A 15189-nucleotide genomic window follows, 5' to 3' on the forward strand; every position below is an offset into this window, starting at 1 on the left:
CCTGGTCCGCAACAGCATTCTCGACTGGCTAATTTTCGGCCTTTCTTATGTAAAACTTATAGAACAAATGTTGGTTCTCATAGTTTAATACCTAGAATTTGTAGAGAGCTTAACATGATGACACTAAATCAGTTCAAAACATATCTACATAGACTCAAGACAAAACCGTAAATTCCAAATTAAGTGTAACTTTTCTCATGTAATTATTTAGAATCCATCATTTGCTTCCTAGAGAACCTAAGTCAAAAATTGTAAACTTATATTAATTTAGACTATGGAAAGTAGTATCAAGGTCATTAGTTACTAAGCTTATTTTCTGTATTCTACTACCTAATTTCAGCAACCTTGATTTATATTTAGTACCTACTAGTTTAGTACTTAGGATAAAAAAACATATGTAAGCAACATCTGTTACAAGCATGCCGTGTTTGCCTGTAATCGGGTGAATACTCTAGCAATATTATTTTATAACTAGTTATTTATGTATTTTTTGTATTGCACCTGTTGGCGAACCTAATAAATAAATAAATAAATGTTGTTGCTCATGCAATATTAACCGGGTGTCTGTATCTGTACATATTTGCAGCGACAATGATTATCTTCTGCCGAGCAAAACGTTTGTAAAACAACAAAATGGCACTGTATCGTTAAAAATAACGTTAACAGTTTACCCAGTGAAAAAATAAAACGTGATTTCCCGTACAGGAAATTCAATTACATTGACGCGATTTCCAATAATCTTTTTCCAAACGTGAGCAGCGCGATCAACATTTTGCGTCGAGTTTAAAATTTTTGTGCTCCATTAATATAGGTACGTTGTTCGAAATGATGAGTTAGGTAGTTCAAGTATGAGTACGATTTGTCTTTACTCATCACATAGTAATGGTGTTCCGGACATTTGAGAGGCGTGCGCGGAGCCAAAGCCAACACGTAGGGCCCCTTTTGACACTTTAATGAATTTAAGGGGTACACCGAGTGGATGCTGCTCTTGCCTATGTTATGGGACACACGCAGAGGCAGCACCTGCCAGGGTGCAAGGAGTTTGAGAGTTAATGGTATCTAAAATGAGCTAAGCTACTGGGTGAAAGAGATAGACTAAATCCTGGGCCATGGGGGAAAACCTGACGCCTGCCTACTAAAAGCATCTCCAATTTTATTTTCGGCAGACGGCGACTCGCCCTCACAAGATGGGCCCCCACAAAAAGCGACATCTAGGATAGCTCAAGGGCAAAATTAACCGGTGGTTGGGCTTAGGGTAGAGAGGTATCACTGGACCAATGTCACCGATTATTAAGTTTAAGTTTTACAAGTTTTTAATGCCGTAATATGGAGTAAATGCCGTAATATAGAATCACTATTGCTATTGTCAAAGTGTTATCTTACTTGAATGGTCAACAAAGACCCTAAGGATCAAATATTTTGGCTACACCGTCCTTGACATTTGCAAGTACAATTAATGATAGTTGAGAATTTGTGCGCTTGATAAATGTAAGTAATAAGTTGTACCGTCTGGTCGGCCATTACGCGGATGAAAACTTTTGTATTGCTTGTAGCTTGCCAAATACTAGTAAGTATACCTTAAGTTGCATTGTTTCGGTCCAGTTGACTTTTCGAAGTTATCACATTTAGGTACCTATCCTGATATTTCTTCTGCTTAGTACGTTTAAGTTGATAAATGGATAGCATTAACTTTATCACATCTGATCTGTTTTATAAACACAATCTAATCTAAAGGATTTACTTTTTATAAAAGCATTTAAAGCTATTTTAAGCTGGGGCGTGTTAAAGTGCAATTACGTTCTTCAAAGGCGGAGTTATTTTGTTCAAGCTACAAAGCGAAATACCACCTAGTGGTTGAATTAGGAGCAACTCGGTTTTTTTTCTGCACATGCCGTACAAAGAGATTGTTATCGTTGTTAGAATTGATTCCCATGATTAGGTTAGCATGAAAAATAGCTGTTATTTCATACAAAATAGAATATCATAATAATCAGAAGATTTAGATGTCATACTACCTGGTGTCCTCATGGAGTTCACTGTTCACTATATTTTATGTAATTCAAATTGCATACTTTACTAGAAATAATTGTATCATTTTATGACATGATATAATTATTTCTAGTACCAAATATAAATAAACGGCTCCCAGAAAAGTAGGTTACGTTAACTTAGAAATGCAGTATAATAAAAATTACGTTATACCTACCATAATAATGTTATACCAAGTGGCCTTACGGCAAGCGTATGATAGTATTTTTATGAATTTATTAAGCATTATCCACCCGTTCTCATGACTATGGGTCGCAAACACTTGAATTCGTTGTTTTGTGCTCCTATCAGACTTTTCTGCACGATTATCCGACATCATAATTCTAATACATAGAAGGAAAGAAAATAAATTTATATAACGCCACAGCTTATACATTCAAAAAAGTAGACATGCATACATAAAAAAATATAATAGGTGTCTGAGCCATCCTAAATAATATTAATAAATGACCTACCTAATCCATAGACTTAAAGTTCGAGCTCGAAAACAATACAAAAGGTAATCACGGTTCATATCCCGGTCGATATAAGTCTAGTGAAACTAACCGTGAATCGTTCAAAACTGCTACCTAATCCATATTTTATCTTATACCTTTAAACGAGCAATTCTTGTTTATTTATTTATATATATATTTCGGGGATTTCAGAAACGGCTCTAAAGATTTCGATGAAATTTGGTATAGGGGGGTTTTCGGGGACGAAAAGTCGATCTAGCTAGGATCTCTGGGAAAACGCGCATTTTTGAGTTTTTATATGTTTTCCGAGCAAAGCTCGGTCTCCCAGATATTTAATAATCAAACGAACTTACCTGTGAAGTTTGATTACAATTATACGAGTATCCAAATCCAAGACAACAATATAATTTACTGAGCAGCAGTACATGGAATCATGCCGTCCTTGTCACACATTTTAGAGATATAATATTTAAAAAACAAGTTCGCACTGTCCCTCTCACTCGCTACGCTATCATCCCCCGCCATCCCACTCCGACGTCGCTCCTCAGATACCCGTCATTATTTCAGAGTGGATCTTTTTGTGTTATGAACGGAAACTATTTTATTTTAATTTTCGGGGATGGGGGGTGGGACTTTGTTGTCTTGGATTTGGATACTCGTATAATTGTAATCAAACTTCACAGGTAAGTTCGTTTGATTATTAATTATACTTCCTATCCAAATCCAAGACAACAATATAATTTACTGTGCAGATGTTCAGAGCCTTGTCCTATCTAAATACAGATGCGAAAATAAAATGAAATATCGATATCAAATCAGTAAGTTACGTATAACGTTACTGATATTACTGATTTCAGCTGAAGAGAAAAATGGTGCCTCATAGGAGGTACCTATTAATTTATATCATAAATTTGTAATTATGTATCTACCTACAAATGTAATTTTATATAGATATATATATATATATTATTATATTATAATGATAGGCGTCATTAATTAACTAAAATGAATATTCTTAAATTACTTGAATCAATATTTCTTTGTGGTGAAAATAAAAAACAAAGAAGTATAAAACTTTCTTTGGTTTCATTTAAGTTGATTATGTAAATTTGTCATTGTTTATGTACTTAACCATGACGCCATTGAAAGGTGTGTTCAATTTTTAGTTAGCTCTGAATCAATATTGCACCCATTTGGTATTGGTATTTCAATTTACTACCCAATAATATTGGTACTTATTTCAATTTCACTAAAAAACGAGTATACAATGTTTTAATTTTTAAGACTTCAACGGTTTAAGATGTGTGTTTTCTGTCAGACACCATATAAATACCTAAGCAATTTAGATTTTACCAAGCACTCACACTAGATGTAATTATTTTCTGCGTTTTGATTTAACTATGAATGCATGTTGTTTTTAAGTCATTAACATATTGAATAAAATATAACTTTATGATACTTTGAAGTGAATATCCAATACTAGCAATAAACACCCTCTACTATACACAGCCTTTGGATATAGGTAAAGGAGATTTTTCTTCATTGCGAGATTGTCATAGAAATCAAGTTGCTATACTTTTAGACTAAGTCCTGTAGAAAGTAGGAAATTCCCTAGTAGAAAATCCTGTGTTGTTTGAATCTTATCATTTTGCATTGAACTTAAAATTATAGATGAACTACTTTATTAATAAAGAACTCGTCTTTCTTTACGTATCCGGCCGATGACGACTACACGTGACACAAGTGACAAGTAAACTTTGGTAAATTGTAATGTAGGTGTTAGGGATTGCAGAACCGGTACTGTTTAAAAGAACCGGGATTTTCGGTACCGGGCAGAAATGGAACCGGGATTTCCCGGTATTTTCGGTACTTTCGGGACTGCCTTCAAAAATCAGTTTTTACATCAATTTTCAGTAAAAAAAAGCGTAAAACGACCACGAATCTTTCTTAAAACAATAAAAAAGTAGCACAGTGAAGGTACACACTTCTTTTGTACCATAATATGTGTCATTAAGTCACACAATCATTAATATAATTTGTTTATTTTTCCTAAACTAAAGTCTATTTTTTTATTCGGTAGACTAAAATGACATTTCATAGTATGAAATGACATATGATGTTCATACTATGAAATGTCATTTTAGTCTACCGAATAAAAAAATAGACTTTACATGATATTTTTACTATCTTTGTTGATTGGCAAAAACTAAATTGTGGCTCAGTAATATCATCATTTTTTTTTAAATATGTAAGACGTTTTGTGAAAAGGGATAAAAAAATTGATACTTAATTTTCGCATGCGTTCAAAATGGGCTGTGGACCTTCGAACATATAATAACAGAACTATCAATACGACAAATCAAGAAATTATTCAGCCAGAATTAATAATTCATTTAAAATGTCATTATCATATGTGAATTTCTTATACCGTGTTTGAATTTGAATTAAAAGTAGTATTTTATTAATTACAAAATTGTCTCTATTTTCGTAGTTAGTATACAAATATGAAATAACTAATTGTTCGTATAAAATTATTTATCGTACAAACATTTATGCCCTTAAAGTATCAAATTACGCAATTTTATATTGTCGGTATTGTCAAACCCATTGACTTTTTTTTAAATTTATTTTAATGTAGTGGTCAGCCGTAAAAGTATTACCATCAGCCTTAGATTGATAAAATATATATATTTTTTCTTTATAAAACATGATATTTCATGCTAAGTAACAGAAAGCAGTAGATAAATATTGTACCGGAAATTTTAGTCCCGAAAATCCCGGATTTTAATTTTGAAATCCCGGTTCTTTGCTTGGCTCTAAATCCCGGGAATTCCCGGTACTTTCGGTACCGGTATTTCCCGGGAGCAAACCCTAGTAGCTGTTGAATTATGTTATGTTGTGGACGAAATATAAGACAATTACTTGAAATTTGTCATTATGTCCTGACATGTCATTTTAAAATACAGCAAAAAAAAATAGTTTACAATAAGGCTGTGTAGTGTGCACAGTATTCTTGCGATACACTAACAACAATGATTTTAGCTTTCTTGTGTTACGTATGTAGCTTCCAATTATAACTGTAGAGCAAGACAATATTACAACTAGTGCATTTAAATGAATGATAATATTTATTATTGTTTAAGGATACCAATCCTTTATTGTGATTGTAAATCTAGGTATTCAGCGAAGGCGACTCGTAAAGTCGTGTAACAGGTTACAGCATAAGTCTGGTTGCAATTGTGCATATTGGTTGCCAGGCGTTGTCGTGGGATATGTGCATCAACCACGGCGCAGCCCTTGTTAGTTACGGCGACGGTCCCCTGAAGTTTAGAGCTGAGCTAATATAACCATCAGTAAGCAAATCGTACTGAATTTGATACAACTAGGTAAATCGGGCTTGTTGAGATGGTATATATTTGACTGCAGGTCAAAAATGCTGTTTGAAGCTATTAGAAACACATAACGTCGTGATATGTATAAAAATACGAATGAAGATCGGTTAATGTTTAAATATATCTCTTCCCATATATTGTTCACTCATCAAACAACACTGTTTGGTCTGTCGGGGCAAATGGGCGTACGTACATCTTGTTAACAGGATTTAGGTTGAATGAAAACCATTTAGATTGCATCAGCGTAACAAAAATCTCCTTTGTATTTCATTAAACTTAGCTCAATCCTTATATATAGATATACCTCGTATTTACATACGTAAAACAACTTCATCACTATTAAAGTGGAATCAACTTAAGGTCTGGACACAGACTATGACAAGTACTTACATTACATTAGCATCAACACTGTTACAGTGGAGCAACGTTATATATATTGGATTCAGTTTGTAATGGGCAAAGCGACTGTAGACCAAATATAGTACCGAAGAGCGAAAAGGCCGAAGAACGAAGTGATTGAAGAACGAAGCGACCGAAGAGCGTAGCATACGAAGAGCGAAGTGACCGAAGAGCGAAGCGACCGAAGGACCAAATGACCGAAACAATCGAAGAGCGAGTCAACCATTATTATGTAGTTTTCAATATCACACAATAATCATCATAAGTCTTCGACACAATAATTGTGGAGTAATGATAGCAGCCTATTAACGTGGGGCAAGTTTTGCCTCGACGCTATGAAAGCGGAGCTCTCGACACAATTATTGTGGAGTAATGATAGCCTCTTCACTATTAAAGTGGGGCAGCTACGACGCTATTAAAGCGGAGCACTCAACACAAGCATTGTGGAGTAATGATAGCCTCGTCGCTATTAAAGTGGGGCAGCTACGACGCTATTAAAGCGGAGCACTCGACACAAGCATTGTGGAGTAATGATAGCCTCTTCACTATTAAAGTGGGGCAGCTACGACGCTATTAAAGCGGAGCACTCAACACAAGCATTGTGGAGTAATGATAGCCTCGTCACTATTAAAGTGGGGCAGCTTCGACGCTATTAAAGCGGAGCACTCGACACAAGCATTGTGGAGTAATGATAGCCTCGTCACTATTAAAGTGGGGCAGCTTCGACGCTATTAAAGCGGAGCACTCGACACAAGCATTGTGGAGTAATGATAGCCTCTTCACTATTAAAGTGGGGCAGCTTCGACGCTATTAAAGCGGAGCACTCGACACAAGCATTGTGGAGTAATGATAGCCTCTTCACTATTAAAGTGGGGCAGCTTCGACGCTATTAAAGCGGAGCACTCGACACAAGCATTGTGGAGTAATGATAGCCTTGACACTGTTAAAGTGAGGCACCTACATATATCCTCGACGTCTCGTTTTAAAAAAATATATATATATATATATATTTGATCTGAATTAAAATTTTAACCTGTTAATTAATGCATAGTATACTAAGCTTCTAATTAAACTACCAAATTTTGAATCCCAGTTGTCATTAGGAGGTTTTACTTATATTCCCGATACGGTTTACGTATGGGTGAATGATTCTCGACGCTATTGTACTAGCGGAGCATTATTATTACTATTATATGAGGTAAAAATTTGATCGAAGCACATTCATGAGTTTAAGTACACGTACAAAGATAAACTTTTTCACATTTGATACCCCTGCATTATGAGTACTATCTGGCTATGTGATGTGATGTGATGTGATATAGTATACTTAATAGTGTCAGTCGAGGATTTCTAGGTAGTTATCACAAGGCAGGTGACTAACTGATGAGTAAAAGCAGGCGACCACACCGACTGGATCCAAGCCCTGACGATACCGCGATCTCCAATTAAAGCGAGTACCTACCTATAATCCGTTATAATCCGTAGTCATTCAATATGAGGGCACCTGGGGCACTCGATATCGGAGCACGCATAGCGCGTCCTGTTGTATACTTACATCATCGGTTACTTGCATTAAATACTTAAAACAGTCGGTCAAACTATTCTTCAAATAGCATTTAGATTGTGTAATGAAATTGAATTAAAATTTTCATGTACATTTAAATACCTGTAGGTATCCTCATAAGATGCTCATTAAAGTTGTTAGTTACAGACAATGTACTATATACAGACGCATTTGTTATCGTTCATAGGCACGTATTACCAATCGACAAAAGATATTGATACAATATTGTTACCTACGAGTATCTATTTTATTACATGGTAGGGTAGATCGGATATGGCAAGAGCCGTTTTCGTGAAATGATTACCTAGTAGGTACGTATTTCTAAACCTTATTCAATTCAGATATGGTTTGTATACAATATATAAAATCTGTAGGCTTTCGCATGTCAATATAATATAGTGTTTGCATTTTTTAACAATTTAGTGGGAAAACATTGCATTGTACGCATCATAGAATGTACCGTGTTTAATTCGAAACATGAAATGTAAGTAATGAGTATGTGTATCATACATATTTACAAGTATTACTATAATATTTGGTTTTTTAACTAGTCATACATATATTTCACTGCGTTAAATTTCATTCTGAGATCTATTTATAGCCCCGTAGTTATTATTTCCGTACCCTTCAAAAATGAAGGTAGTTGTAGTAAGGGCCCGGCCACATGTCAGCGGTGCGGCGCCGCCGCCGCCGCGCGGCGCCGCAAACCGCTCTGCGGCGACGCCCGCCGCAACGCAAAATTTTGCGGTGCCGCGCTGCGGCGCCGCAAAGCGGTGCGCGGCGCCGCGCGCGGTGCCGCAAAGCGGTGAGTTTCGCCGCGCGCGGTGCCGCCGAGCGGCGTGCGGCGCCGCAGATTTCTGCCGGTATTTTCTTCTGAAATGATTTGCATCTTCATTCATTATACGAAGATATGGGTTCACCCAAAATTTTCTTTTCAATTGTTTTTTTTTCTGCGCCTTCTTAATAGCGCTGGCAGTACACCGAGAAATTCAGTAAAATGCTGCAAATGATGTTAAAGGTATGAAAATCGGTACGATTGATCTTTAGGACATTTGAAACAATTTGACCCGAAGCACCATTAAATAAAAAAAAGCGGCCAAGTGCGAGTCGGACTCGCCCATGAAGGGTTCCGTATTTAGGCGATTTATGACGTATTAAAAAAAAACTACTTACTAGATCTCGTTCAAACCAATTTTTGGTGGAAGTTTACATGGTAATGTACATCATATATTTTTTTTAGTTTTATCATTCTCTTATTTTAGAAGTTAAAGGGGGGGGGGGGACACACATTTTACCACTTTGGAAGTGTCTCTCGCGCAAACTATTTAGTTTAGAAAAAAATGATATTAGAAACCTCAATATCATTTTTGAAGACCTATCCATAGATACCCCACACGTATAGGTTTGATGAAAAAAAATTTTTGAGTTTCAGTTCTAAGTATGGGGAACCCCCAAAATTTATTGTTTTTCATAGATTCATAGATCACACTTTGTAAAATTGAAAATTAAAAAAAAACATATTTCATGTAATTATTTTCAAAATTGCTTTCTTAGGGTGAGATATGAGGATATTAGGTATAATTTGAGGTATATTTTACAAAAAAATATTGAACGGTATTGTATCTGGAGAAACCCAAACTTGGTATGTTTTGAAAAATATTTTTATTATAATTTAAAAAAAATGACTCAAATGTAATGATGTGATATATTTTTGGAATCAGCTCAGAAAGCCCTTTCGTTTAATACTAAACACGATAGGTTTCTAAACAAATTTTTCAAAAATTTCATACAAAAAAAATATGACGTCATAACTGCTCTCGTTTTTTTTATTTGTTGGTGCTTCGGGTCAAATTGTTTCAAATGTCCTAAAGATCAATCGTACCGATTTTCATACCTTTAACACCATTTGCAGCGTTTTTTGGCGAACCGCTATCGCTATAACAACAGCAAGAGCAGAACACGTGTGAAGGAATCCATGTCTGATTAAACAACTGGTAGTCGAATTTTATTCTTTACTATGCAGCGTGGCATCGCACGCGGCGCCGCACGCCGCTTGGCGACACCGCGCGCGGCGAAACTCACCGCTTTGCGGCACCGCGCGCGGCGAAACGCACCGCTTTGCGGCACCGCGCGCGGCGCCGCGCACCGGCGGCGCCGCACCGCTGACATGTGGCCGGGCCCTAAGTGATTGATTTCGTACGAAAGCAAAGATTACTTAGTTGGTTTCTTAGGTAATGAGTTTATTACGCTAAATGAAGATACAATTTCAAATGAAAGTTTACCAGCCATCTATGTAATGTAAACGGGACTAGCCGTGCCGAAAAAACATTTATTTTTCACTCGGGGTTACTCGGTAGTACAAACATTGTATCTTTCAGCGCACAATAGACATATTAAAATTACTCACACCCTACTTCATCAATCGAAACACACACAGATATTTAGAGGAACACTATTTTGGCGAAAATACGTGTGACTCGGACTAACACAAAAACATGTAATGACGGGTATCTGAGGAGCGACGTCGGAGTGGGATGGCGGGGGATGATAGCGTAGCGAGTGAGAGGGACAGTGCGAACTTGTTTTTAGGGTTCCGTAGCCAAATGGCAAAAAACGGAACCCTTATAGATTCGTCATGTCTGTCTGTCTGTCCGTCTGTCCGTCTGTCCGTCTGTCTGTCCGTCCGTATGTCACAGCCACTTTTCTCCGAAACTATAAGAACTATACTGTTGAAACTTGGTAAGTAGATGTATTCTGTGAACCGCATTAAGATTTTTCACACAAAAATATAAAAAAAACAATAAATTTTTGGGGTTCCCCATACTTCGAACTGAAACTGAAAAATTTTTTTTTCATCAAACCCATACGTGTGGGGTATTTATGGATAGGTCTTCAAAAATGATATTGAGGTTTCTAATATCATTTTTTTCTAAACTGAATAGTTTGCGCGAGAGACACTTCCAAAGTGGTAAAATGTGTGTCCCCCCCCCTGTAACTTCTAAAATAAGAGAATGATAAAACTAAAAAAAAAATATGATGTACATTACCATGTAAACTTCCACCGAAAATTGGTTTGAACGAGATCTAGTAAGTAGTTTTTTTTTATACGTCATAAATCGCCTAAATACGGAACCCTTCATGGGCGAGTCCGACTCGCACTTGGCCGCTTTTTTAAATATTATATCTCTAAAATGTGTGACAAGGATGGCATGATTCCATGTACTGCTGCTCAGTAAATTATATTGTTGTCTTGGATTTGGATAGGAAGTATAATTAATACAGAACATAGACAAATCATTATGATACCCTGTATAGGGACATTGAAGATAAAAAGGCGTAGGTAAAATGTGTATGCTCTCTACTCGTAATAATCTTGTGGCAATATAGAGGCTACGGATAATCACGGTATGTTTTGTATGTTTAGATTGCTGATAGTTGGGAATTGGGATGGGTAGGTATTAGTGTATGTTTGAGTTGGCGCTATGTTGCTGGATTATACTAAATCGGGTCGCTGAGCACAGTTACATTCAATTTAATAACATACATACATATTAGTTAAAGCAATATCTTGTTACAGCTACCTACCGCTCCCGGGTTTAAATCCTTGTAAGGGCATTTCTTTGTGTGGTCGCAGGCTGTTGCCTTACTTAGGTGTTCCTAAGTACTGCAAAAAGACAATAAAAACCGGCTGATTTAGCCTTATAAAAAATTTAAACAAAATTGTGATGGTACAGAAACATTAGAGTGCGAGTTCACCATACCTACTTGGCCGGTTTTTAGGGTTCCGTACCCAAAGGGTAAAAACGGGACCCTATTACTAAGACTCCGCTGTCCGTCCGTCCGTCCGTCCGTCCGTCTGTCACCAGGCTGTATCTCACGAACCGTGATAGCTAGACAGTTGAAATTTTCACAGATGATGTATTTCTGTTGCCACTATAACAACAAATACTAAAAACAGAATAAAATAAAGATTTAAGTGGGGCTCCCATACAACAAACGTGATTTTTGATCGAAGTTAAGCAACGTCGGGCGGGGTCAGTACTTGGATGGGTGACCGTTTTTTTGCTTGTTTTGCTCTATTTTTTGTTGATGGTGCGGAACCCTTCATGCGCGAGTCCGACTCGCACTTGGCCGGTTTTTTGGTACTTGATTTTACACTGTAACTTTAAATTTGTTACCTACTTATATGAAAATGCAAGTTGCAATTTGTCTACGAAAACGTACACACAAAGAAGAATGAATTTAATGCAATGTAGCAGCAGCTTCCAGAAACCTTTCTGTGACATTTTAAAAATACAAGCCTTCACATGCACATGAAAGCCCGCTTTTAGAGTTTCTTACACACACAATATGTGCTTTTACTTATTATATTTAGGCGTAGTTGTAGTACCTACTTAAATATTCTGTGGGGTGGAAGAGGCCATATATTTAGATACGTGTTACAATATAAACGATTTTACTTAAATTCAAATTCAAAGCCAACCTAATTTTGTTGCTATCCTAGGGAACCCTAGAGATGCAGAGGGCCACGCCATTTCTTTCCTCAGCAACACCATTGCAATCTTTCGTGGCACGCTTTAAACGGTTCGTCGCCATGAGTACAATATTCGTTGCTCCTCCGCGAACGGTTCGATATATCCATATCCATCTCTGTGTTGCGATCTCAACGTTGTTCGATTGTCGGCAAATACTAGGGATTTGCTTACGAAGATGTTTAATTTGTACGTCAGGCTTATTCACTCCCTGGTTCGCAACCATAAAGCAGTACCGACATAATGATCGAGTTCAAAAGAAAGACTGACGCGTCGCCTCAAATAAATGAGGTATTCTCAATGTACCTACTAACCGACTTAATAAGCGAGATTACAACACTTATCCAGGCAAGAAATGAAATAGGTAATTATTGAATGTCAAATAGAATAATATTGCCGGATAATACGTTGGTAGCTTTGCGGTAAGGCGCTCGACTTTCAATTTGAAGGTCGTGGGATCAAACGTACTGCCGTATTCGAACTTCAAGATATTCACAAGAGACGACACGTACTAGATCCATTCTAGATACCTACGTTTATAGTTTAGATTTCAACTAGTTCTTTTTTGCAGCGCAATTCGAGCAACCAATGTCACTTTTACGTTAGATAGAGTTAGATATCTATTAGATGTGAATTGGATCTCTAAGCCACATCTTGTGGAAATCGTTCAAGAGTATCTCCAGAATCGCGCAAATGTCACATTTGACAGGTTAGATCTTAAACATATCGTTATCGTATCTTGGCGATGTCTAAAAGATATCTAACAGATGTCTATTTCAGAATCCGAATCGGGCCCTTAGGCTCGTATCGTAATAATGAGTTTTTCAGTCGCTTTTCGGTGAAGGAAAACATAGGTAGGAAACCGGGCAAATACCTACAGCTGAAAAGTATAATATTCTAGTGTCGAAACGCATTCAACCTGCTTCATAGATAATTAAGACAAGTAGGGAGTCACTTTTAGAGCATGATTCAGATGAAATTATAAATGTATGTATGTAGATGTAGTTTCGAAGCGCTGGTGGCCTAGCGGTAAGAGCGTGTGACTTTCAATCCGGAGGAGGTGGCAAATTGCCGGGACAACGCGAGGAAGATGATGTATATGTAGATGTAGTTTGGGTCCTGGTGTTATCCAAAATAGTTTTTATCACGGAAATCATCTCTATAACTCTGAACTCTGCAAGCGGTAAATGAAAGTACTAATTCACTTGGCCGGTTTTTTGGTACTTGATTTTACACTGTAACTTTAAATTTGTTACCTACTTATATGAAAATGCAAGTTGCAATTTGTCTACGAAAACGTACACACAAAGAAGAATGAATTTAATGCAATGTAGCAGCAGCTTCCAGAAACCTTTCTGTGACATTTTAAAAATACAAGCCTTCACATGCACATGAAAGCCCGCTTTTAGAGTTTCTTACACACACAATATGTGCTTTTACTTATTATATTTAGGCGTAGTTGTAGTACCTACTTAAATATTCTGTGGGGTGGAAGAGGCCATATATTTAGATACGTGTTACAATATAAACGATTTTACTTAAATTCAAATTCAAAGCCAACCTAATTTTGTTGCTATCCTAGGGAACCCTAGAGATGCAGAGGGCCACGCCATTTCTTTCCTCAGCAACACCATTGCAATCTTTCGTGGCACGCTTTAAACGGTTCGTCGCCATGAGTACAATATTCGTTGCTCCTCCGCGAACGGTTCGATATATCCATATCCATCTCTGTGTTGCGATCTCAACGTTGTTCGATTGTCGGCAAATACTAGGGATTTGCTTACGAAGATGTTTAATTTGTACGTCAGGCTTATTCACTCCCTGGTTCGCAACCATAAAGCAGTACCGACATAATGATCGAGTTCAAAAGAAAGACTGACGCGTCGCCTCAAATAAATGAGGTATTCTCAATGTACCTACTAACCGACTTAATAAGCGAGATTACAACACTTATCCAGGCAAGAAATGAAATAGGTAATTATTGAATGTCAAATAGAATAATATTGCCGGATAATACGTTGGTAGCTTTGCGGTAAGGCGCTCGACTTTCAATTTGAAGGTCGTGGGATCAAACGTACTGCCGTATTCGAACTTCAAGATATTCACAAGAGACGACACGTACTAGATCCATTCTAGATACCTACGTTTATAGTTTAGATTTCAACTAGTTCTTTTTTGCAGCGCAATTCGAGCAACCAATGTCACTTTTACGTTAGATAGAGTTAGATATCTATTAGATGTGAATTGGATCTCTAAGCCACATCTTGTGGAAATCGTTCAAGAGTATCTCCAGAATCGCGCAAATGTCACATTTGACAGGTTAGATCTTAAACATATCGTTATCGTATCTTGGCGATGTCTAAAAGATATCTAACAGATGTCTATTTCAGAATCCGAATCGGGCCCTTAGGCTCGTATCGTAATAATGAGTTTTTCAGTCGCTTTTCGGTGAAGGAAAACATAGGTAGGAAACCGGGCAAATAGCTACAGCTGAAAAGTATAATATTCTAGTGTCGAAACGCATTCAACCTGCTTCATAGATAAATAAGACAAGTAGGGAGTCACTTTTAGAGCATGATTCAGATGAAATTATAAATGTATGTATGTAGATGTAGTTTCGAAGCGCTGGTGGCCTAACGGTAAGAGCGTGCGACTTTCAATCCGGAGGAGGTGGCAAATTGCCGGGACAACGCGAGGAAGATGATGTATATGTAGATGTAGTTTGGGTCCTGGTGTTATCCAAAATAGTTTTTATCACGGAAATCATCTCTATAACTCTGAACTCTGCAAGCGGTACA

At 37.1% G+C, this 15189-nt stretch overlaps 1 protein-coding gene across 1 annotated transcript in view; it reads left to right on the forward strand.

Annotated features, from left to right (window-relative positions):
• The window catches only part of LOC134658159 (suppressor of lurcher protein 1), a 315814-nt gene that overhangs the window by 109877 nt on the left and 190748 nt on the right, over window positions 1-15189 (forward strand). The window lies entirely within an intron of this gene.

The sequence above is a fragment of the Cydia amplana genome, chromosome 2 (assembly GCF_948474715.1).
Source record: "Cydia amplana chromosome 2, ilCydAmpl1.1, whole genome shotgun sequence".
Taxonomy (NCBI): Eukaryota; Metazoa; Arthropoda; class Insecta; order Lepidoptera; family Tortricidae; genus Cydia; species Cydia amplana.